General features: G+C 38.4%; 1 protein-coding gene across 2 annotated transcripts in view; it reads left to right on the forward strand.

Moving 5' to 3' along the window:
* RFC3 (replication factor C subunit 3) overlaps positions 1-25,640 on the forward strand; it is a 367,610-nt gene that overhangs the window by 153,235 nt on the left and 188,735 nt on the right. The window contains exon 12 of one of the 2 annotated variants that reach the window (XR_005017286.1): positions 18,339-18,529. The exons of the other annotated variant lie outside the window; for it this stretch is intronic. The gene's annotated coding sequence lies outside the window, so the exon portion shown is untranslated. Of the gene's footprint in view, positions 1-18,338; positions 18,530-25,640 lie in introns of those variants that run through there. 2 annotated transcript variants of the gene reach the window in all.

Below are 25,640 nucleotides of genomic sequence, written 5' to 3' on the forward strand. Positions count from 1 at the left end.
CTTATATTTAGGTCTCTAATCCATTTTGAGTTTATTTTTGTGTATGGTGTTAGGGAGTATTCTAATTTCATTCTTTTACATGTAGCTGTCCAGTTTTCCCAGCACCACTTATTGAAGAGACTGTCTTTTCTCCATTGTATATCTTTGCCTCCTTTGTCATAGATTAGTTGACCATAGGTGCGTGGTTTAATCTCTGGGCTTTCTATCTTGTTCCATTGATCTATGTTTCTGTTTTTGTGCCAGTACCATATTGTCTTGATTACTGTAGCTTTGTAGTATAGTCTGAAGTCAGGGAGTCTGATTCCTCCAGCTCCGTTTTTTTCCCTCAAGACTGCTTTGGCTATTCGGGGTCTTTTGTGTCTCCATACAAATTTTAAGATGATTTGTTCTAGCTCCGTAAAAAATGCCATTGGTAATTTGATAGGGATTGCATTGAATCTGTAGATTGCTTTGGGTAGTATACTCATTTTCACAATGTTGATTCTTCCAATCCAAGAACATGGTATATCTCTCCATCTGTTGGTATCATCTTTAATTTCTTTCATCAGTGTCTTATAGTTTTCTGCATACAGGTCTTTTGTCTCCCTAGGTAGGTTTATTCCTAGGTATTTTATTCTTTTTGTTGCAATGGTAAATGGGAGTGTTTCCATAATTTCTCTTTCAGATTTTTCATCATTAGTGTATAGGAATGCAAGAGATTTCTGTGCATTAATTTTGTATCCTGCAACTTTACCATATTCATTAATTAGCTCTAGCAGTTTTCTGGTGGCAGTTTTAGGATTCTCTATGTATAGTATCATGTCATCCGCAAACAGTGACAGTTTTACTTCTTCTTTTCCAATTTGTATTCCTTTTATTTCTTTTTCTTCCCTGATTGCCGTGGCTAGGACTTCCAGAACTATGTTGAATAATAGTGGTGAGAGTGGACATCCTTGTCTCGTTCCTGATCTTAGAGGAAATGCTTTCAGTTTTTCACCATTGAGAATGATGTTTGCTGTGGGTTTGTCATATATGGCCTTTATTATGTTGAGGTAGGTTCCCTCTATGCCCACTTTCTGGAGAGTTTTTATCATAAATGGGTGTTGAATTTTGTCAAAAGCTTTTTCTGCATCTATTGAGATGATCATATGGTTTTTATTCTTCAATTTGTTAATATGGTGTATCACATTGATTGATTTGCGTATATTGAAGAATCCTTGCATCCCTGGGATAAATCCCACTTGATCGTGGTGTATGATCCTTTTAATGTGTTGCTGGATTCTGTTTGCTAGTATTTTGTTGAGGATTTTTGCATCTATATTCATCAGTGATATTGGTCTGTAATTTTCTTTTTTTGTAGTGTCTTTGTCTGGTTTTGGTATCAGGGTGATGGTGGCCTCATAGAATGAGTTTGGGAGTGTTCCTTCCTCTGCAATTTTTTGGAAGAGTTTGAGAAGGATGGGTGTTAGCTCTTCTCTAAATGTTTGATAGAATTCACCTGTGAAGCCATCTGGTCCTGGACTTTTGTTTGTTGGAAGATTTTTAATCACAGTTTCAATTTCATTACTTGTGATTGGTCTGTTCATATTTTCTGTTTCTTCCTGATTCAGTCTGGGAAGGTTATACCTTTCTAAGAATTTGTCCATTTCTTCCAGGTTGTCCATTTTATTGGCATAAAGTTGCTTGTAGTAGTCTCTTAGGATGCTTTGTATTTCTGCGGTGTCTGTTGTAACTTCTCCTTTTTCATTTCTGATTTTATTGATTTGAGTCCTCTCCCTCTTTTTCTTGATGAGTCTGGCTAATGGCTTATCAATTTTGTTTGTCTTCTCAAAGAACCAACTTTTAGTTTTATTGATCTTTGCTATTGTTTTCTTTGTTTCTATTTCATTTATTTCTGCTCTGATCTTTATGATTTCTTTCCTTCTGCTAACTTTGGGTTTTGTTTGTTCTTCTTTCTCTAGTTTCTTTAGGTGTAAGGTTAGATTGTTTACTTGAGATTTTTCTTGTTTCTTGAGGTAGGCTTGTATAGCTATAAACTTCCCTCTTAGAACCGCTTTTGCTGCATCCCACAGGTTTTGGGTCGTCGTGTTTTCATTGTCATTTGTCTCTAGGTATTTTTTTATTTCCTCTTTGATTTCTTCAGTGATCTCTTGGTTATTTAGTAACGTATTGTTTAGCCTCCATGTGTTTGTCCTTTTTATGTTTTTTTCCCTGTAATTCATTTCTAATCTCATAGAGTTGTGGTCAGAAAAGATGCTTGATATGATTTCAATTTTCTTAAATTTACTGAGGCTTGATTTGTGACCCAAGATGTGATCTATCCTGGAGAATGTTCTGTGCGCACTTGAGAAGAACGTGTAATCTGCTGTTTTTGGATGGAATGTCCTATATATATCAATTAAATCTATCTGGTCTATTGTGTCATTTAAAGCTTCTGTTTCCTTATTTATTTTCATTTTGGATGATCTGTCCATTGGTGTAAGTGAGGTGTTAAAGTCCCCCACTATTATTGTGTTACTGTCGATTTCCTCTTTTATAGCTGTTAGCAGTTGCCTTATGTATTGAGGTGCTCCTATGTTGGGTGCATAAATATTTATAATTGTTATATCTTCTTCTTGGATTGATCCCTGGATCATTATGTAGTGTCCTTCCTTGTCTCTTGTAACATTCTTTATTTTAAAGTCTATTTTATCTGATATGAGTATAGCTACTCCAGCTTTCTTTTGATTTCCATTTGCATGGAATATCTTTTTCCATCCCCTCACTTTCAGTCTGTATGTGTCCGTAGGTCTAAAGTGGGTCTCTTGTAAACAGCATATATATGGGTCTTGTTTTTGTATCCATTCAGCCAGTCTATGTCTTTTGGTTGGGGCATTTAATCCATTCACGTTTAAGGTAATTATCGATATGTATGTTCCTATGACCATTTTCTTAATTGTTTTGGGTTTGTTTTTGTAGGTCCTTTTCTTCTCTTGTGTTTCCCACTTAGAGAAGTTCCTTTAGCATTTGTTGTAGAGCTGGTTTGGTGGTGCTGAATTCTCTTAGCTTTTGCTTGTCTGCGAAGCTTTTGATTTCTCCATCAAATCTAAATGAGATCCTTGCCGGGTACAGTAATCTTGGTTGTAGGTTCTTCCCTTTCATCACTTTCAGTATATCATGCCACTCCCTTCTGGCTTGTAGAGTTTCTGCTGAGAAATCAGCTGTTAACCTTATGGGAGTTCCCTTGTATGTTATTTGTCGTTTTTCCCTTGCTGCTTTCAATAATTTTTCTTTGTCTTTAATTTTTGCCACTTTGATTACTATGTGTCTCGACGTGTTTCTCCTTGGGTTTATTCTGTATGGGACTCTCTGCGCTTCCTGGACTTGGGTGGCTATTTCCTTTCCCATGTTAGGGAAGTTTTCGACTATAATCTCTTCAAATATTTTCTCTGGTCCTTTCTCTCTCTCTTCTCCTTCTGGGACCCCTATAATGCGAATGTTGTTGCGTTTAATGTTGTCCCAGAGGTCTCTTAGGCTGTCTTCATTTCTTTTCATTCTTTTTTCTTTAGTCTGTTCCGCAGCAGTGAATTCCACCATTCTGTCTTCCAGGTCACTTATCCGTTCTTCTGCCTCAGTTATTCTGCTATTGATTCCTTCTAGTGTAGTTTTCATTTCAGTTATTGTATTGGTCATCTCTGTTTGTTTGTTCTTTAATTCTTCTAGGTCTTTGTTAATCATTTCTTGCATCTTCTCAATCTTTGCCTCCATTCTTATTCCGAGGTCCTGGATCATCTTCACTATCATTATTCTGAATTCTTTTTCTGGAAGGTTGCCTATCTCCACTTCATTTAGTTGTTTTTCTGGGGTTTTTTCTTGTTCCTTCATCTGGTACATAGCCCTCTGCCTTTTCATCTTCTCTATCTTTCTGTAACTGTGGTTTTTGGTCCACAGGCTGCAGGATTATAGTTTTTCTTGCTTCTGTTGCCTGCCCTCTGGTGGTTGAGGCTATCTAAGAGGCTTGATGGGAGGCTCTGATGGTGGGTAGAGCTGACTGTTGCTGTGGCGGTCAGAGCTCAGTAAAACCTTAATCCACTTGACTGTTGATGGGTGGGGCTGGGTTCCCTCCCTGTTGCTGTGGCGGTCAGAGCTCAGTAAAACCTTAATCCACTTGACTGTTGATGGGTGGGGCTGGGTTCCCTCCCTGTTGGTTGTTTTGCCTGAGGCAACCCAACACTGGAGCCTACCCGTGCTCTTTGGTGGGGTTAATGGCAGACTCTGGGAGGGCTCACGCCAAGGAGAACTTCCCAGAACCTCTGCTGCCAGTGTCCTTATCCCCACGGTGAAACAGAGCCACCATTCGCCTCTGCAGGGGACCCCCCAACACCAGCAGGTAGGTCTGGTTCAGTCTCCCCCAGGGTCACTGCTCCTTCCCCTGGGTCCCGATGCACACATTACTTTGTGTGTGCCCTCCAAGAGTGGGGTCTCTGTTTCCCCCAGTCCTGTCAAAGTCCTGCAATCAATTCCCACTAGGCTTCAAAGTCTGATTCTCTAGGAATTCCTCCTCCCGTAGCCGGACCCCCAGGTTGGGAAGCCTGACGTGGGGCTCAGAACCTTCACTCCAGTGGGTGGACTTCTGTGGTATAAGTGTTCGCCAGTCTTTGAGCCACCCACCCAGCAGTTATGGGATTTGATTTTACTCTGATTGCGCCCCTCCTACCGTCTCACTGTGGCTTCTCCTCTGTCCTTGGATGTGGGGTATCCTCCTTGGTGAAGTCCAGGGTCTTCCTGTCAATGATTGTCCAGCAGCCAGTTGTGATTCTGGTGCTCTCGCAAGAGGGAGTGAGAGCACGTCCTTCTACTCCGCCATCTAGGGGAGGATGTAACTTTCAATGGGGTGGTTAGGAAAAGTCTCATGGAGAAGTCAACTTTTAAAACATTGACATTTTTATTGAAATACAATATTCATACAGGAAATCACATGAATCATAAGCTCCATTAATTTTCATAAAATGAAAACATCTTTAAATGAAGATAAAGAAATAAGACATTACCAGTATTCTAGATCAAGAAATAACTATATTTAAGCATCTTCTTCTTGCCCAGTTATCACTACGTCCCTTTTCTTAAAAATAACTATGATCCTGATTTCTATACCATTAATAAGTTTTCCTGTATTTGAACAATGTAACTAGGAATATATAATCTATACTCTTATATCTGGTTTCTTTTGCTCAACATTATGTTTGTGAGGTGCACTTAAGATGTTGCATGTAGAAGTTTGTTCATTTTCATTGTATGACTACATCACAATTTATTTGTCTATTCTACTGTTGATGAACATTTGGGTCGTTTCTGGTGTTTGACCACCATGAATAGCACTGCAATGAAACTTCTTGTATGCAAAATTCTGTGTATACATCTATGTAGTACTGTTGGTTAAATACCTAGGATCAGAACTACCAGGTCATTGGCTATGCCTACATTCAGTTGTAGTGGAATAAACAGTTTTCAAACTAGTGGTACCAAATTGCACTCCCATCAGTAGTCCATAAGAGTTCCAGTTGCTTTTCATTCTAATCAACATTTGATATTTTTCATCTTTTTCCGTCATGTTGATGGTTGTATACAGGTATTTCATTGTGATTTTAATTTGTATTTCTCTGATGACTGAGGAGGTTGATCAAGTTTTTAATTGTTAGTCTATTGGATATTCTCTTTTATGAAATGTTTGTTCAAGTCTTTTGCCATTTTTTGTTGATTATTAGGAGATCTTTATATATTGTGGATATGACTATTTCTTCAGTCTTCGATAGTATCTTTTGATGAAAGTCATCCTTATTTTAATGCCTTAAAGGCAATTTTTGCCTTAATGGTTTCTGTTTTTTGTCTTGTTTAAGAAATCTTCATATATTCCATGCTCATGGAGATATTCTCTTATGTAATCTTGCGTCAGCCTTATTGTTTTATCTTTCATAATTAGACTTAAATCCACCAAGAACTGATTTTGGGAGATGGTGTAAAGTAGGAGTTAAGATACATTTTATATATCATATATATTATATATAATTGTGTATATATATATATATATATATATATTCTTTATGGTTATATAATACCATTTATTGGAAAAAGCATTCTTTCCTTACAAATCTGCAGAGACATCCTTGCAATAAATCAAATGCCTGAATATGTGGGTCTATTCCTGGGCACTATCTTCTGGCTTGTTGTTCTAATTGTCTGTCTTTGCACAGTTACTATGCTCTGTTAATAACCACAGCTTTATAATAAGGCTTGATATCTGGTAATGAAAGTGCTTCAACATAGGTCTTTATAATTATCTTGACCATTCTTTACATTTTCATGTAAATTTTAGGATAATCTTGAAATTTCCATTCTAAAATCCTCATGGGATTTTTATTAGTGTTGCAATGAATCTGTTAGTTAACTTGGGGACATCTCTACAATCCTGACTCTTTCAATCCATGAGCATAGTATATACCTCTGCTTTGATATTCTTTAATTTATCTCAATGTTTTATGATTTTTAGTGTAGAGATTTTGCAATCATTAAGATTATTCTTGTATTAGTTTTGCTATTATATTAAGATTCAAATTTGTTTCTGATGATTTATAGAAATGTAAATAATTATGTGTATTGATATAGTGCCCTTGGTACATTCAGTTTTTAATTCTAATATTTTATCTGTTGGATTTTCTATACGCATGTGTAATTTGCGAGTTTATCTCACAAATTACATATGCATATATGTAATAGTTAACAGTTTTATCTCCTCCCTTTCGATCTTTAGAAATTTTATAATTTTTCTTACCTTACTGCTATTATTAGGACTTCTAGTAAAATATTGAATTAAAGCAGTGTTAGCAGACATCTTCATCTCAAACCCAATCTGAAATGAATAGCATTTAATATTTTACCATTATGTATGATATTTGCTGAAAGTTTTGAGCAGATATCTTTTCTGATTAAGGAAGTAACCTTCCTCTCCTAATTTGTTCAAGGAGGTTATTTTTGAATAAAAACTTGACCCTGAAATGGTAGCATAACTGAAGTGTTTGAGGAACAGAAAGGAAGCCATTGTGATTAGAGAGAAGTTGGAGAGCTAGAGGGAGCTGGAGAAGGTATGGCAGAGAAGGAAAGAGAATGGGAGGAAAATGATAGGGCTTTTGTGTTATGAAAGTCGCCAGGACTTCTGTGTTGATAATAGAAGGGAGAGTCAAGTGGATGTAGGGTGACAGTTAGGATGCTAACTGGAGATAATTGAAATGGTCCAAATTTAATATATTTAAAGTAGAAAAAAACAAACAAATAATCGTGAAAATCACAAAGCCAAAGTAGGATTTTCATAAATATTAATAACAATGATAAACACCTAGCAAAATTAAGAGGAAAAAGAGAGAAGACACAAATTACCAACATCAGGAGTGAAAGAGTGGACTTCACCAGAGATCCTACAGACATTGAAATGATAACAAGGAAATATTATGAACTATTTTATGGCAATACATTTAAACAACTGAGATGAAACTGGAAAACACAATTTACCAACTCACACAAAATGGACACACAAAAACAAAATCTGAATACCGTCATATCTATTGAAGGGATTGAATTTATAATTAAAAATCATCTTCAACAGAGTGCTTTACTGATAAATTCTAAGGAACATTCAAGGGAGAAATAATACCAATCTTATGAAAACTGTACCAGATAATGGAAGAGGTAGGAATATTTTTTTTTACTTATCTTATGAGGCCACCAAGGACATTTCAAAAAAAGAAAATTACAGACCAGTATGTCTCATGGATATAGATGTAAAATACTTAACAATAAATGCAAATCACATCCAGGAAAGTATAAATATATATAAAATATGTTTTAAATAAAAATAAGCAATATATTTAATACATTTTAAAGATAATAATTTAATTATAATACACCATTTAATAAATAAAATTATACTTAAAGTATTTTAAATATTAAATATTAAAATTTATATTATATTTAAATATTTAATAATAAATATAACATGTAAAATACTTTTTAAAGCTCAAAATATAGCACATTAGATGGAGTTTATCCAAGAATGCAATATTTGTTTAGTATTCAAGAGCCAATCACTGAAAAACACATAAAGAGAAAATTATATTATTGTCTTGAAAGATATAGGAAAAAACATGAAAACATTTAACACCCATTTATGATAGAAAAAAAAAACTCTCTGAAAATTAAGAATAGAAGGAAAGGTCCTCAGTCTCATAAAGTATGCATACAAAAATCCTACAGCTAATATTATATATAAAGGTGAAACATTTAACAATTTTATCCTAAAATCAGGAACAAGACAAGGGTTCCATTCTCACCATTTCTATTCAGCATTGCCCTGGAGGTCATCAAATCACTGCTAATGAAGTAAGGAAATAAATAAACAAATAAAGTATAAACAAACAAATAAATAAAGTATATCTATATATATGTGTGTAAAACACACATTTGCATGTCTTTATTCACAGATCACATAGTCATATTCCTAGAAAATCCTAAGGGACTTGCAAAAGAGATATTAAGGCTAGTAAGTGACTCCGCAAGATCACAGGATTTACAAGGTCCATCATATAAAAAAATCAATTGGATTTCTATAAACGTCAAAAAAAAAAAAAATGGGACTAAAATTTAATAGCATCATGTATAGTAGTATAAAAATATTTAGGGTTGTTAGGGGAAAAACATCAATAAACTTAACAACTGCAAGATTTCTACACTGAAAATTACAAAACATTACTGGGAGTGATTCAAGGAGACTGAAATTAATGGAAACACATTTGTGGATTGGAAGACTCAATATTATTGAGATATCAATTCTCTCCATACTGATTGATAGATTAAGTGCACTCTAAATCAAAATCCTAATAAGGCTTTTTGAAACAATCAAAAAGCTGGTTCTAAAATTTACATGGAAATGCAAATTACCTAGAAGAATTAAAGCATTCCTGAAAAAGAAGTACAAAGTTGGAAGTCTTATGCTATCAGATTTCAAACTATTATAAAGCTACAGTTACCAGGACAGTATGATAACAGAATACAGAAATAAATCAACACTTTATGGTTAGTTGGATTTTGAGAAGAAAATTCAATGGGGGAAAGAATTCTTTTGAACAAGTTAATCTATACATAGAAAGCAATTCTAGTCAAAACACAAATGGAATTTGATAAGCTGGTTCTAAACAGACAAGGACAAATAGTAAGAATTTTTTCTACCAGATAGCAAGAACATTTTAAAGCATTAATAATTGATATAAGTAGTTTGATTTGTGTAGGAAGAGAAAATCAATTGAAAAGATAGAGAATTTTGACATTAAAATTATATGTTTTTGATCAAATCAGTAAACAAAAGATAGTTTGGGGACAATTATCTCTCCACTTGGGGGAAAAAATTGATTCCTAACTCATACTACACATTAAAATATATTCAATAAATAGCTTAGTGTAAATGAAAAACAAGCTAAGAATTAACTCACAAATATATATCTAATAAGTTCTTACAAATACATAAGAAAATGTCCAAAGACTTATCATAAAATGAGCAAATGTTATAACCAGGCAGCTGACGGGAGAAATAGACAATAAATGAAATAGGCTCATCCTACTCCCTTTAATTACAGGAATGAAAATTAAAATAGAGGTAAGATATCAATTTTTCATCAAATTTGCAAAAGTTAGACTAAGAAACTGATAATATCTGTTGTTAATGAGAATGTAGGAGAACAATTCACTCACACATTGCTCTTACAAGAAAAACTGGTACAGCTTTTTTGGAAAGAAATCTGGGCCTTCTGAATGACATACACTTCTAACCGAATGGTTTTAATTCTGAGCATCTCAGAAAAAACATTTACAAATGTGCAAAAACAAACTATATATGTAAAGGTGTCCATTCAAACCTTGTACAGTTTGTACAGTGGTATGCAAGCATGTTTATCAAAGGAGGATATTGTATTTCATAGTATACATTAATTAGAACTACATATTATTTACATGAAAAATAATGCTCAAATCATAAGAATTTGAACATTTTCTAAGAATGTTCAACCTGCTGCAAAAAGACTAAACTTTACAACCCTTGTAAATCTAACAGCAGCAGCCAACTGCTTGATCTTTACCTCAGGTGTAGGATTAGCCCTTTAGTAAACTGGATTGGGCTGAAATGAAGAAGGGAACTTGGCTCTGGATGTCCGTATTTGTATAAGTAAAGTAGAGGCAGCCTCCCAGTTCAGTTTCACAAGGGATCTGTGTTGTCAACCAGTATGATTGAATTGTGTCCCCTCAAAAAAGATATGCAGGAGTCCAAACTCCCAGTACCTCAGAAGGTGACCTAATTTTGAGATAGGGTCATTACAGAGTTATCAATTTAAAATGAGGTCACTAAGGTGGGCTCTAATTCAATATGACTGGAGTCCTTATAAAAAGGGAAATTGGGATACAGACAGGCACACATAGAGAAAAGACAATGTAAAGAGACAGGGAGAAGAGGGCCATCTACAAGCCAAACAGAGAGGCCTGGAACACATTTTCCCTCATAGCCCTCAGAAGAAACCAACTCTGCCAACACCTAGACCTCAGACTCCCAGCCTCCAGAACTGTGAGACATTTCTCTTGTTTAAGCCACCCAGTGTGTGATACTGTTACAGCACCTCTAGTCAACTCATAAATTACCTTTGTCAAGTTTTGTGCTTCTATGATGTCTTATATTTGGTTTGCATTTTTCTTTTGCCTGTATATTTAGTTACTTTGGAAAAATTCACCATTTCACTTATGCCAAGTGATAAGGGAACAAAAAATTGTGCAGGCATAAAGCAGGATAGCCAGGGGGATCAGAGGGAATAGACCGAGAGAGAGTAAGCAAGACAACATGATCTTTATGGTGCTATTTGTTCTAAAATGTTGTGACTTTGTTATTACACGCCCTGGTTTTATTGATGTTCTGAACTGCCTGGACACTACGTTCCAAAAATATTCCCCACCTTAATTTTAGTTTCCCCCAAAGCAATTCTAAGACAAGGACTTGGTGTGAGTCATTTATTTAGGAAGTGGTCAAAGGAAGCACAGGAAAGGAAATGGAAAACAGAAAGGAAAGAGAAATTGAGAAGGAAGGAGCATCACTAAAAGTTGTTACTTAGTGTGTTACCTCTGTGGGCACCTGAGGCACTATTCCACCGGGGAACCCTGAGGAATGGGGTAGATACGCCTCAGAGTTGTCCCCCTGATGGATTGGGAAGCTGGGGTATTTATCCACCCAGTCCTGTCTATCATTGTCTGAAAATTGCCCCCGGGGGCATAAAATGTATAGCATGTTGCAACCACTTTGATCCTGGTTTGCGTTCAAACTTCTATAGAGCTGGGAAAGTCCACCGGCAGAGAAACAGAAGGATGTGGGTGCGTGAGCTGGGCAGTTGGTTGTCAGCAGGTGAGATACTGTCCAACCCAACAAAATGAACTTAGAGGTCGGTCAATACGATGTGGAGGGGAGCATCAAATCAATAGCATCTTCTACATTACCCAGGAAATCTGGATTAATGAAAGATTATGGCAGTAACATGAAAATGGATGTAGGCATATGAGATCTTCAGAGGCAGTTTGGGTGCACATGGCTTCAAGGGATTCTTGCTCAGAATTGAGAATAAGGAACCAAAACCAAAACCAAACACAACAATAACAACAGGTGTTTGAGAGTGGAGTCTAGTCCACATGTAAAACAATATTAAAAGGAAGAACTAATATCCCCAAAAATAAAAAAAATGAAAGATACTACATTCTTAGGTAATGAGTGAACTTGTAAATAAACCAAATTCTTATTTCCAAGTGATTTGAGTGTTTGGAAGGTATATGCAGTGATTCATTTGATGCATTTCAATAATGAGTAATGGTGAAGACCTAGGCTGGATTTTTGGAAAAGAAAGTTGACTAAAACTATGTGTACTCAAGAAACTCACAATCTGTGGACCAGGGTGGAGTTAATTATACAAGTAACCGTACTACTTATGATGTATGTTGGGTATGGACAGAGGGCTCAGGCAGAAGAGAGAGATTCTTTTCCTGGATGTCAGAACATTAAATAGAATAAATGAAGGAGTTTTCCCTGGCCTCTGAGTTTGGCCCTAAATGCTGATTAGGGGTTTCCAAGCTGGACAACAGTGGGGTGGGGTGGGGTAGGGTTGGCTATTCAAGGAACAGCAGCCAGATAAACAAATGAAAACAAGCATAAAAGGACCTGGTAGTTCAAGGTGGCTACAATTTAGGAATTTTGAGTTTATCCCTAGGCAATGGGGAACTATGAGGTTTTTGACAAGGAGAAGGATATTTTAGATTTGTAATACTGGAAAATCTACTCTGGCAGCAGTGGAACTTGACTTTGAATGAGGAGATGCAAATAGGGATACTATTCATGTGACTATTGCACAAATGCAGGTGTGTTAAGATCCTGAACTACAGTAGTGATCAGTAAGCATCACTGAGTTTGAGGATGAAAGATTTCAATTGATGAAACTCAGTGCCTATAAATATTGATACTTAGAACTGAAGGAGAGAGACATTGAGGATTCCTCCCAGACTTCTGATTAGGTGTGTGAGAGAGCCAACTGCTGAAATAGAGAAGTAGGCTGGCTGGGTTGTTGGTGGTGATGATAAGTTCAGGTTTGGGCTTATTGAGTCAGACGTGTAGAAATACAACCCATCACTAAGCATGAAGGCCTTTCACCTCTTATCTATGAAAGCAAAAAAAAAAAAGTTGTGATGGATTTGAAGAAAATTATCAACAGTTTTAGTGCTTTAGAGGGAAGTCCTATGACCATTAGAACAGATAAAATATATTCTAGGTTAAACCCTATGAAATTGCTAATATTTGGCTGTTTTTGATCTGCATAAAATGGAAGTTTCATATGGTCCATCAAATAGTTTGCTGGCTTTGGAAAGAACCGTATAGGGGATCTTCCTTAGATTTCACTAAGGAAATAAAGATTATTGTTAAGTGTTGAAAACAATCTTCCGAGGGAAATAAAACTGGTGACAGAAAATTTATCAAGCCAAAATATCTACTTTTTATTACTTAACTTTCATGTCTCATAGGACAGGTCAATGATGCCCAGGTAAGCCAGTAGAGAGCTCTGACCTGGGAGGTGAGTGGTAGTGATGGGGGTTTCTTATTAGGACTCTACTTCCAAGAACTCTGCTGGAGAAACTGGATTGTATCCTCCTCCTTTCTCTCCGGTCCCCACACCAGTGTTCTACAGCATTTCCCACATGGAGCAGCATCTCTTGGAATTTTAAAGAAAGATCTAAGGACTCCTGAAAATATCATTTATCTTTCATGTAAGTTAAACTGAAGAATTCTACTTTGTAAGCCAAAGGGAAGAGTAAAACATTTTTGGACTTTTCAAATACAAGGAAAAACATACATGGAGAAACGATATTTTCCTTGGTGACTGATGCCAGGAACATTTTGTTTTGATAAGTTCAATTCTGCCATCATTATATTACAGTCAAAATAGAGTTTTTGACTGAATTATACATTTCTCTTCTAAGTTGCTCCTGCTCTCTGGAACTAAGATGCTTCCAGTTCAAAATTATTTCTGCCTTTCAGATTTATACTGACATTAGTATAAACCAAATGAAGAAAAATGAAAATATATTCATGTAGCTGTTTCTGCATATCACCTTTAATCTTCCATGTACTTTAAAATATGTGCTTTTCAGAGAGGAAGAGAGAGAGAGATCTATTTTTGCTTTATGTGAGTATAAAAGTAATTTGTTACCATGGCGATATTTTTTTATCCTGTATTTTCCAAACACAGCCTTTGTTTCAGGTTTTGGGTAAACAGTCGCTCTCTCTGTCCTCCACTTAGAGTACCATGCTCCACTGACCACTTCAGGTCAAGCACAAGCTAGTCTACAAGGTCAAGTACCACATTTGACAGAGATTTTCATTTTTTGGTGCTTGTATCAATATGAGCTTCCTGACAGAGTCAGGAAGAGGGCATTTCCAATTCTGAGACCCTAAAGTTTAGTCTTCCAATTTCCATGTCTTTTTTTTTTTTTTTGAAAAAGAACCACTGCCTATTTTAACCCTATTCGATCCAAAATCCAACTCAGTCAACATTCACCTAGCATTACATTCACCAGGCTACCAACCTGCAGTGGCTGTTTTTCTATTAATTCTGTTTGTAAAATGTTAGGAGCTGGCAACTTTTCTGTTGTTTTGTACACAAGCAAACAAAAATCAGAGGCCTAATTATTTTCAACTTAAGGAAAGTGCAGTAGAAGAAATAAGGTAAATAGAACCGGAGGGTCAATCTATAGGCTCAAAGGAATTAAATAAATCAACAATTTAAAAAAATTGCTTTAAAAACCAGGCAGTTTAGGGAAGATAAAGAGAGGTGAGATCAGAGAACCATTTTTAGCCTAAGTTCTGAATATATATTGCCTGTATGGTGGTGGTAGGAGGTGGGAGAGGGGGACTTGAAGGGGAAATAGAAGAGAAGTATGCAAGGAGGAAAGGCAGCAGCAGACATAGGAAGTTGTGCAATAGATGAGCAATTATAGTTCTAATATATGTTAAAACAACGAACCAATATTATTGGTCAAAGTGTAAAATCCCCAAAGTCAAGTGTCACATAAATTTGTCAACATAGCCTGCTTTGGGATGGGACAGAAGGCATGAATACATAAGAATAGATCATTTATATATAAGGTAAATGCTTTTTGAACATCTACCTGAGCAAGGCATCAGGTTAGCCTTGAAGGAGATAAACAGAAGAGTAATATAAAGACTGAATAAACTGAAAGAGGCAATTTTATGTAAACACATAGAAAGTAGCGAATTATACAAAAGCCCCACGAGCTGTATAGATAGATCAGCTTTACTGCAGTTTGGAGGTAGTGGAGTTTCCTTTCACTGTGGGGGGATCACAGAGCAAGATTAGAACTAGCTTTTGAAGAGCAGGCTGAATGTAGAGAGATGCAAAGAAGAGGAAAAGGAACCCCTCTTCTCCTCTGGGTACCGACCAATGGAGCACATACATAAAGGAGATTGCTGATGGAATGGGAGGTTGGATTGGACACCATGTCTCAGAGTCAAGACTGAAAACAGGCTTCATACCCTCTACTCTGAATCTCGACACTAATACCCACAGAGATCGCACTGGGCCTGAAATACAGACTCAAAACCTCCATACCCAACCAGCTAGATAAATGAGAACCTCAAGATTGCTGTAAACATCCATTTGGAGACAGAAAATAAAGTGGAGTAGTTACCTCAAGTGAAGAGGTAGTTTATGTTTGACAAAATGCAGAAACTGAAAAAGGAAACATGGAATCTTCCCTGGCTTTTGGCACCAGCAGCATGATCACCAAAAAAGATAGTTCAATGGATGCCAATTTCTAACAAAATTCACCACTGTCCTTTCTTTTGTGAGGTGTATGGGCATCAGAGATGCTGTGTTTTACCTTAAATGTTCTCCTAGATGGAAAGCAGAGATTTTGGCTATTGTCCTTAACAGGTAGGAGTAGAAACAAAAGAAAAAGAGAGCAGATATTCCTTCCCTACCCTCAAGCCTGCCAAAAGCCAAGCACTATGGCAGCTTCTTTCCATGTACCACATAACTGACTCTCCATAATAACCGAATGATGTAGGTATAGTTGGCTCCATTATACAGATAAATAAACTGAGACTCAGGGATTAATGTAAAGAAACTTGCCCCAAGTCAAATAACAAATAAATGGGCAGACCCAAGATTTGAATCCATATTCATAACTCCAAAGCCCATATTCTAAGCACACATACAAATTACAGTAGTCCAGCTGAAGCTAGGCAACATGTCGGAAACTGTGGGAGGCTAATCTGCAAAGAATCATAGCAAGGGTAAGAACTTAAATTTATTTTCAGGCAATCCAGAGCTTCTGGAACATTTCCTTTGAGCAAGGGAGTTGCACAACATGGCATACTTTAACTGATTTGGGGTAAAATTCAGCCTAGAATGTATATGATAATGTGAAAATAAGCCATTTGGTATTTAAAAATTCAGTTGCTTAAAACAAAGGTCATTTATTACTGCTTACGCATCTGTAGGTTGGCAGGGAGGTGGCTGATCCAGGCTTGGCTTGGCTGGATGGTTCTGCTTCAGACTGAGGCTGCTGGACAGCTCTGCTTCTTACTGTACATCTGTGGGCTGGGGTGGGATGGCTCTGCTCCATGTGTTTCTCATCCTCCTTGAACCAGTGGTTTAGGCAAGAAATGTTCTTCTCATTATGATGTGTGTGGCTCAAGACAGCGAGCAGAAACCCACAGGCCTCTTAAGGTACTGGATCAGATCTGGCTCTCACACTGTCACTTACACTTCAGTCTATTGGACAAAGCCCATCACTCAGCTAAACTCAAAGCCAAGGGGCAGGGAAATACAGTCCACCCTTTTCCTGGGAGAAGATTAACGGTCACATGGTAAAGGGTACGAATTCAAGGAGGGTTGAAGAGCTGGGCTAATAATGAAGTCATCCCCATCCTCATCATCATTATGAATCACCACCGTATAAGCACTGAGTAGGTCCTGAATTTACAGCTTCTATTAGAGAGATTGTTACTTTTAGTTAAACCCAATATTAATAGAACGAGAATAGTAAAATCTAATTCTCTGCACTCGGGCTTTGATTTCATATCCTTTTCTGTAAAACATAAGGTTTGGCAAACTCTGTGGTCCCTTCTAACTCCATGAGTCTAGGTTTCTATTATTCTCCCTCATCCTATTGCTTTAAGTTATAAACAAATACATAATCAAATGAAATTTCTGCTCTAATGTATATTCTATAACAAATTAACAGAGAAACACTTAGGAAATTTTTCAATACTGTAAATTTCAAGAATTCCAAAGATATGCTAAAATTCCATTTTGATTAGAAAAACTGAGCTGTACTCTTCACAGAATAATCACAGCTAAGACTTCTGAGTCACCTGTGTCTAATACATATTTAATATCCTCTTTATATAGAGAAAAATATGGATGGAATATCATTATTATAAAGCCCAGCAGTTCAAAAGTTCTCTTTTAACAAATGTGGGTAGACCTTTTGAGCTTTACTTCAAACAGCGCAACACTAAGAAAATACATTTGGGCAACCTCAATATGAGTCTTTTTACATCTCTGTACTCCTTCCTTCTCCCAAGCCCTCTTCTTTACAGCAAGGACTATCTCTCCCTTCTGGGGATGTTTCTGATGTGTGGGGATACAGAAGCAATGGGGGGAAGCCACGGGCAGGGCTTGTGAGGGAAGTGATTGACAGGCATTGCTTCACGAGGTTGCAGTGACAGGGAAGGCTGAAAACAACTGTCTACCACCTGCCCCCTCTTCTTGTTCCAGCTCTGCGGTTCCTTAGTGCTGCTCTCCTGTTTTCTTCCATCTTCTCTTAATTTTTACTTACTTGGTTGGTAATATGGCATTTCATTTGGGCTTTCATGAATGGATATTTCGCTTACATATCACCTTCTCATATATTACCTAAGTCCCTTAGCTTCCTGGGGTTATTGTACCCTTTAAGATTGAACTCAAACTGGTTTATATCCATAACATATGTTGGGGGAACCTAGCATCATGTCCATGAACTCCAGGGATTCATGGGGTCTTAATTTCCTCCCAGCCACCCTGGCTTTGAGTCTCCACTGCTGCTGAGTCCTCCATCTCTGTGAGCGCCCCACTTCTAGGATGTGCTTTCGTTTTCACACCGTGTTGACCTGCTGGGCACCCCCCACCCCTCTATTCTCCTCTCCTCCCTGAATTTCCACAGACACAAGGCTGGGGGGTTAAGTAAACTTTGCCAAAATGCTTGGAAGTTGGAGGGAAAGCCCTATAATTAAAAGGCCTTCAGCTGTGCTCTGTGACCAGGTCTTTCTCATGGAGAATATTTCCACTTCATCCCCTGGTTATCTCATGAAGCTCCTCTCTGTGCTGCACCTTGGCTGTCTCTCAAAAGACAACAAAAGGCTCCCAGGGTATTACGTTGAACAATTGTCTATAGCCCCTTCCTAAACCAAATTCCAAGTGACTTTAGGTTCACACGGACAATACAGTACTTTACTATATCAGAGGTTTCTCTTCTAGAACTGTTTGTGCCTGTTTAAGCAGCACAAAGCCTTGATAAGGCAGTGTTTCCTTAATCTTGATCAGCTCAAATGCTTTGGTAGGACTGTCTTCTTTGAATATGGACATTGTCAATGCTACCAATAGCCACTCATCTCCGCCACACCAACATTCACAGCAGGAGTGGCTACAGTCATTTTGTTTTCATTGCTGTTTTGAGAAACATTTTTATTTCTCATACAGATAAATATGAAACCTCAGATAGAGAAGAATTGGTGAAAAGCATTTCAGGTGGTTAGAATAAGTTGCCATAGTCCAGACATGGAGGCAAGGATGCTGGAATAATTCTGTAGAAGCAATCCAACTTGTGCTTAGGAGCCCATGGCCTGGAGGTGATCGGGGGAGAAGAGTCTGGAAAGGTACACCAGATCACGGTAAGGAGAACCCTGGATAAAAAGCATTTGAAGTTTTCTTTGTGAGTGATCCCTATCACTCACAAAACCAATGATCACTCAAGCCAAAGACAGTTTTTCAGTAGAAACTTTTCCATCTTTACTGTTTTGCTTTAGGGAAATATTGCATGAGTAGGATGGAGTCAACCAGTGTGGCCAAGTGGGGAAAGAGAGATAGAAAAATCCATAAAAAGACTGTTGCAGAAATTTCTTTGTATGCATTGTGTGTATAATAAATACAGAATTGAAGCAGTTTATTTTAATACCTCAGTTATGTGCTGGGCACCTATAAAGGACATGGAGCCTGTTTGGTTTATTGTTTCAGTGAATTGAGGAATATCCTGTGGGTTGAAAAAGTCATTGCTATTATTTTTGGTGGCAATTCTCAAAAAAACTGGTAAGAAATTTAGGAATTAGAAAGATCTTTTCCACTTATATATGGCAATCAATATAGTTTGGTATTTTCTACACGGTATTAAATTTGACTTCAACAGAAGTAAGGGGCACATTTGCAAGTGATTGTATGGCAGTTATAGAGTGGCTGTCTGAGCCCCTCAAGGAGGCCACAGCCAATACAAAGATCAGAATTGACTTTCCATTAGAACTATCTCCCGACAAATGTCACAACCCTGAGTGTTGTGAGTGGTGAAATTGTCTTCCAGAAGAATGGAATTCACTCAATTCAATGTCACCTGCTCCATCCAGAAGTCAGCCTCCAAATTCATTGTGCATGTGTAGTCGAGTTTGGGGAGATGGGGAACCACATGGGATTATAGAAAGTGCTCACTTTCTACTTCACACTTTTCTATATTGTTTTCATTTCTTCATGTGCATAGATTGATTTTATAGTAAACATAATATCAAAATAAATAAACAAAACATGTCATCACCGGGCACAACGTTATTCCTACTGCTTAATGGTGACTTGGCTAGGGCATCTAAAATTAAGTTGAGAAACTAAAGTGTAGCAGCTGTTTCAGACTTCTGCTTCAATTCTGTTGAACTATTTGGAAGTGGAGTGGAGGTGCATAGGAACTAAGGGAAATTACATCTAATACAGCATTTGGAGCTTCAGTCTATATTATTTGGTCTATTTCATCTCTCTCAAGAGACCACCTGCTAAGATAAATCAACTTTAGTAATTTAATACAATTAGGATGAAGTCAGAGTTAGAGCTGCCTTGTGACAAGTTCTCCTTCAGCATCAGGGAGTGTTGAATCTACACATTGGGTTCTGGTCCACACATTGAACCCTAGAAAAGAAGAAACAGAGAGAGGCATAGTCACTACATATGAGGGAAGGTACCTTTACTACGTACTTGTTTTTAAAGAGTGCCCTATAGCAAGGCCTTTTTTTAAAAATAAATTTATTTATTTATTTTTGGATGTGTTGGGTCTTAGTTTCTGTGCAAGGGCTTTCTCCAGTTGCGGCGAGCGGGGGCCACTCTTCATCGCGGTGCGCAGGCCTCTCACTGTTGCGGCCTCTCCCGTTGCGGAGCACAGGCTCCAGACCTGCAGGCTCAGTAGTTGTGGCTCACGGGCCTAGCCGCTCCGCGGCATGTGGGATCTTCCCAGACTGGGGCACGAACCCGTGTCCCCTGCATTGGCAGGCGGATTCCTAACCACTGCGCCACCAGGGAAGCCCTACGTACTTGTTTTTATCCAAGCCCTGTGATAGGGCTTTACTTATGTTAACAAATTAATACCCACTAATATTCATTGTATAGATGAAGAACCAGGTTCAGAGAGGTTGGGTAACTTACCAAAAATTAGGCACTAAGTGATGGAATCATTTCTTAGAATCCTTTTTGTTTCTAAAGTCTTGTTTCCCCCCCATACAATATTTTCCTCCTTGGTTAAGGTATAATCCATTGTGATTTATCTGAAGTAACTGCGTGTGTATAGCCCAGAAAAGGCAGAGCCAAGATGGTGGGCACTGCATCCAGAAGTTCCCTTTCCTGCCAAAGCTCAACTTGGCAAAATTATTCCTAGAGGTTGGACTTCAGGATGATAAAACAGTCACCAAGTGGGGTTTATTTATTTATCTTTAGTGAACTGGTGCAATTGCTCAGACTGAGCAGTAAGTAAACATCCTGCCAGAGAGAGATGCAGATAGGGAGAAGCAGTGAAAACAAGTTCTTAGTTCCTTTAAAATTGTTTGCTGTAATTTTGGTTGGCAGCCCAGTGAGGAAGCTCTTTTCCTGTCGAGTTCTGATTATGATTGCTGTGCAATTGTTTGCCCACCTCTCTGACTCCGAATGCTCACTGCTCTCTGGGTTCAGAAGTAATCACTGTGCTGCATTTAAAGTGAGGAGAATGACTACCAGAAAAATTCCATATGAATTAATATAAGTGAACACCTTCTATCAGCAAAACTGGAGTGTTGAGTTGGTGACTTGCAAATGAAAGGCGAACGAATCGATGTGGTGCACAGAGCAGCCACCCAACTAATGCTCAGTAAGAATGTGCTTTCCTCCCGAGTCCTTCTGCTCACAGCCCTCACTCCACGTTTCCTGGATGACTGACTCAGCCTTGGTTCCACAGTGGCCTGGTCTCCATTGCCAGGGTAGAGATGTGTGCCAATCATTGTACCTCGAGAGAATGGAGATGAAAGTGTTTTTCTCCTAAATTACTTGGAAAATTGCCTAAATTTCCTGTTTCATTTTTGCTACAGCAGGCCTGACCTTTAGCTGAGAGGGTCTAACCCACCTAGGCCGTTACTGGGTGACTTCTGCAGGGCCATTTCTAAAATGCCATTTTGTAGTCATTGTTGCCTAGTTTAGTTGCTGGAATATTATGGCTTTGAACTTTCTTAAGTTTCTTCTCACTGAAAAGCCCAAGCTACTTGTCAGATTTCAAAAGGATTCAATATATGCCAAATGGAAAATGGGGAGCATGATGAAAAAATTAGCTGCCCCATATTTACAAACTTGAATATGCTCAGTTCAGATGTGTTTTTCATGTTATGTTTTCTATAACGAGGATCCTTGATCCCCTTAAATAGAAGGGTCCTCCCTAAGGAGAGCAGGATAAGCTTTCAGGTAAGATCCCATTGAAGCTATTGATATTGATTCAGTTGTTATATATGCAAATTTCTAAAGATCTGACACAGTGACTATAATGTATATTGAGTGCCTACTATGTGCCACATGCTCTACTTATTTCACTGAATTTTGAAAGGAATCTTATGGTCAGGCATTTTCCTCATGTTTTTGTAGATGCCTAACTCTAGACCATATTTCTATTGGTGCAGAGATGGTATCCAATTTATTCACATCTGCATTTCCAGGAGAAAGCACAGGTCTTGCTTATGATAAGTACTTAATGAATGTTTGATGAATTAACTCTGACCCTCTGGATGTTTGTTAACTGTTGAACTGAACTACAGTACTTGAGAAAACTGAGGATCAGAAAAGTTAAGTGATACACCCAGACCGCAAAGTCATTAAATAGTGGGACAAAATTCAAACCGATCCTGGTCCCTTATTTAGGAACCATCTATTCAGACCAAAAACGGTCAAGAACCCCTCCCACAGAACATTTCTCTTGCTTCTCTCAGCACCTCTGTGAGGAGGACCATTACTGATGGATTACCAAGCCTGGGTTTGTTCTCTGGGACACATTGCCTCCCAATTCACAAATCTGGTTCTCCCTGGTGCCGAAGAAGGAACCTTTCCCAGTTTGGGGACCCTCATGGGAGGAGTGACTGATTTATTTTGTTTCTTACAGGAGAGAGGCAGGGAAGGGCACTTATATTCTGTGACAAGGGGATAGTTGGCTGTTGTGTTCTCCCTTCCCTGCCTTTGGCAGACAAAATGATGTGACAGCCCTGAGTACTCAGAAAGCTAATCCATGGTGGGATTGAGGCCTTTTCTGGGATTAGCTAAAATCTTCTCCTCTGAAGGAAACAGAATCCTTAAGTCCAAGTGACACCGAGCTGAGCTGTGCATTTGTTTAGGAATTTGATCAAGAAGATGAGAACAGACTAGCCAGGGGGAAAGGCAGCAAATGACAAAAGGCTACAGGAATTTTGGCTCACAGCAAAATGTGTCAGGAGACACAAATGCTTGAAACAAGCAGATTCCAGGGCAAGAGAAAAATCGAGAAAGAGGAGGAATGTGGAAGATTAGGTAGTGACTACAAATGTAAATGTTAGTCGATGGAGTTTTTGAAATAACTTAGATCTTCCTATGATTTTCAAACTTAGGTCCTAAATTATCCAAGTTAATATGTATAACTCTGAAAATATTTAATTCTTCTAATGAATTGATTTTATTTAAAAATATATAATTGAGGAGAAAATAGAGCTAATAGGTTAAGCTTCTTTACTCTAACATTTGGTTTCTGATCACTGGACCAAAAGACCCATGATTTCGTACTGAATCTTCCCTTGCTTTATAGAAGGTCCTTTGGTCTCTGAACCTCAGCTCCCACACCTGAGATAGTGGTGTAGCACTGTGGAGGCCATGTCTTTGGGTTCTTAACTTGCCTCTAAGCACTACCTACCTGTCTGACCTTGGGCATGTTTCTTAGCTTTTTCTGTGCCTCTGTTTCCCTGTTTCTAAAATTAAAAGGATACTAGTATCTACCTCATTGTTTATCTGTAAGAATGTCATGATCCTCACAACACATAAAGCATGTTGACCAGGGCATGGCACAACAAATGTGTCATAACAGGGAGATGAGGGCTAACGTTGCTCCATCCCTCAGTTGTTGTGAGGATCAATCAACTGAAAGAATGCATTTTGAGAACCTTAAGTGGGTATGTAATGTACATATGTGCTTAGGTAAATGAGAAGCATTCATGTCATTATCAAGCAATTTTGTGTTTTTTGTCTGCTTGCTGATTTTCCTCAAATTGCTTGATGAATGTGCAATTCTCCCTAAAGAAATAGGGCTCTCATGTCAGGATCTCTGTTTAGAATTTCTTTTGTATTCTTTAACATCATTCGACAATGTTTGTAACATTTGGCTGTTTCCAAAGCCCTTTCAGAGACATCTCAGTCGCTCCATGTGGCAACCCTTGTATGGTACGTGTTGTAACTCTCCCTTCACAGATGAAGGAACTGGAGCTCAAGGTGACTTTTTCGGCATCCTGAGGAGGGAGGGAGATGTATAAGAGGCAGATCTATGTTATGAACCTAGACCTTTCCATTCCATAGTCCATGTTCTCCCCACCTTCGGGGCTGCCTCTTGTAAGTGCTTACCTACCCAGCACTCAAGAGTCCACTCAACGTGGACCACACACGGGGCTGGTCTGCTCCGGAGCACTTTCCTCAGCCAGGCAGGAGTCTAGACCCACCGTGTGACTGAATGGGGGAGCCTCCCTGAGCCCCTCATTCCCTGCCGCCTGTTTTCCTAGTCTAGCTGGGGCTGACCCTGGTGCTCATCTCCTACAGGCGCTGTGCACAGTCACGTGGGACAGCCCAGTTAAGGTCAGGGACTCAGACAGCAGCTTCACCAGCCTCGTTTTAAAAACTCCCACTTTGCTGAATTATTGCAATAATTGCGTCGCCATCTATGCTGTGTGAGGTTGCCCCCCGAGGGCAGAAGGTCAGCAGCTAATCAGCTGTCCTCTGCCCCTCAGAGAGATTTGAGCAAGCTGCCGCTGCAGCTCGGAGCCGCCCGCCCTCAGTGCTAGGCCTCCGTCTGCCCATCTGTATTCCTGTCCAGGCGAGCGCAGCTCGCCAGAGGCGAGGGTCAGGACGCTCCCGCGCTCTCAAATCACTCCACAGCAATACTCTTTATAGATCCCATTATTGTCAGTAGAAAACCATTTTGAAGCTTGTATGTGATTAGGGCATATGGCCAGCTGGAGGCATTTGAAAAAAATATCTTTTAACATTTCCTTTTATTGAATTTGGAGAATCTGTGGTTTAATGCAGAGTTTCATACTGCAATTGAATACAGCAAAACTTGGAAGAAAGCTTTTTTAAAGCAACAGTTGGATTGTGTAACGCTTTGATTAAATAGTTGTTAGTGAGTCACATTTCCTTGCACTCATCAAGGGCTTTTCTCTAACAGCGGTAGTTCTCACCTTTGACTTCATTATTTTATGAAGTAAGACAGAAGGCAAAATGAAATACAATTTAACAAGTTTTTTACTCATCCAATATGCAAAAAGAGAAACCTAGAGGATGTACAAATAATAAGCCGGCATACTGCCAAGCTTTCTAGGCATGAGGTTTTTTAAGATCTAAAGTCACTGGTTATAAAATTAATAAATTGGTTTTCTGATTAAAATATAACCAACCTTCAAAACGATTTCTCCTCTTTATCCCTGAGACACTCATGCATGCTGTGTGCATAAGGCAATGAATCAGGAACTTCCCAGTGATAGCGTGTTGTTTCTCCTGTTCTTATAATGAAAGGATATTTAACAGTGTATTGTTATATCACTCATTGTGTTTATGATTTTGTCTCCTCTTTTCTGGAAACTCAATTGCACAGTTCTAGAGGGCAGAGATCACGTGTTTGGTGTCTTCCATATTCCCCCTGCTTTGATTGTAACAGGAATGTATCTCACATGTAGGAGATGGGAGAAAGGCAGAGGGATTCTAAGCCAGAAAGGTTCTAATATATAAAATACAAAAATATGTGGCTTATATTGAAACACAGCTATTTGGTACTTCAACATACGGGATGAGTACTATGTAAGGTTTTTGAAACAGGAAATGGAAAAAAAAAAAAAAAAACTAGAGAAAGAGGGTCTATTTTTTTCTATGGGATCCCCAGAGGCAGTTGATCTAGAAGATATTTCTTCCCATCTGTGGTGACACTGCTAGCTATTTACAAGAATCTGTTTCCTCTCCTTCCCAGCACTCAGCTAGAACTCATTTTCCAGTTGCCCTTACAGTTTGGTGTGACCAAATTATATTTACAGTGAATGGAATATGAGGAGAAGTGACATTTGTCCTATCTAGGCCTGGCATAAAAATCTACCACACATGCTCTTCCATATTCTTCCCATTTTTGCTGACTTTGAAAGACATCTGTCAGAGGTGACAGTCATTACTAGCCTGGTGCCCTGAATGCCTGTGTGGAACATACTGCCCCCACTGACATGAACCACCCTGAGCCACCTGACCTATCAC

Source organism: Balaenoptera musculus, chromosome 18 (assembly GCF_009873245.2).
Source record: "Balaenoptera musculus isolate JJ_BM4_2016_0621 chromosome 18, mBalMus1.pri.v3, whole genome shotgun sequence".
Classification (NCBI taxonomy): Eukaryota; Metazoa; Chordata; class Mammalia; order Artiodactyla; family Balaenopteridae; genus Balaenoptera; species Balaenoptera musculus.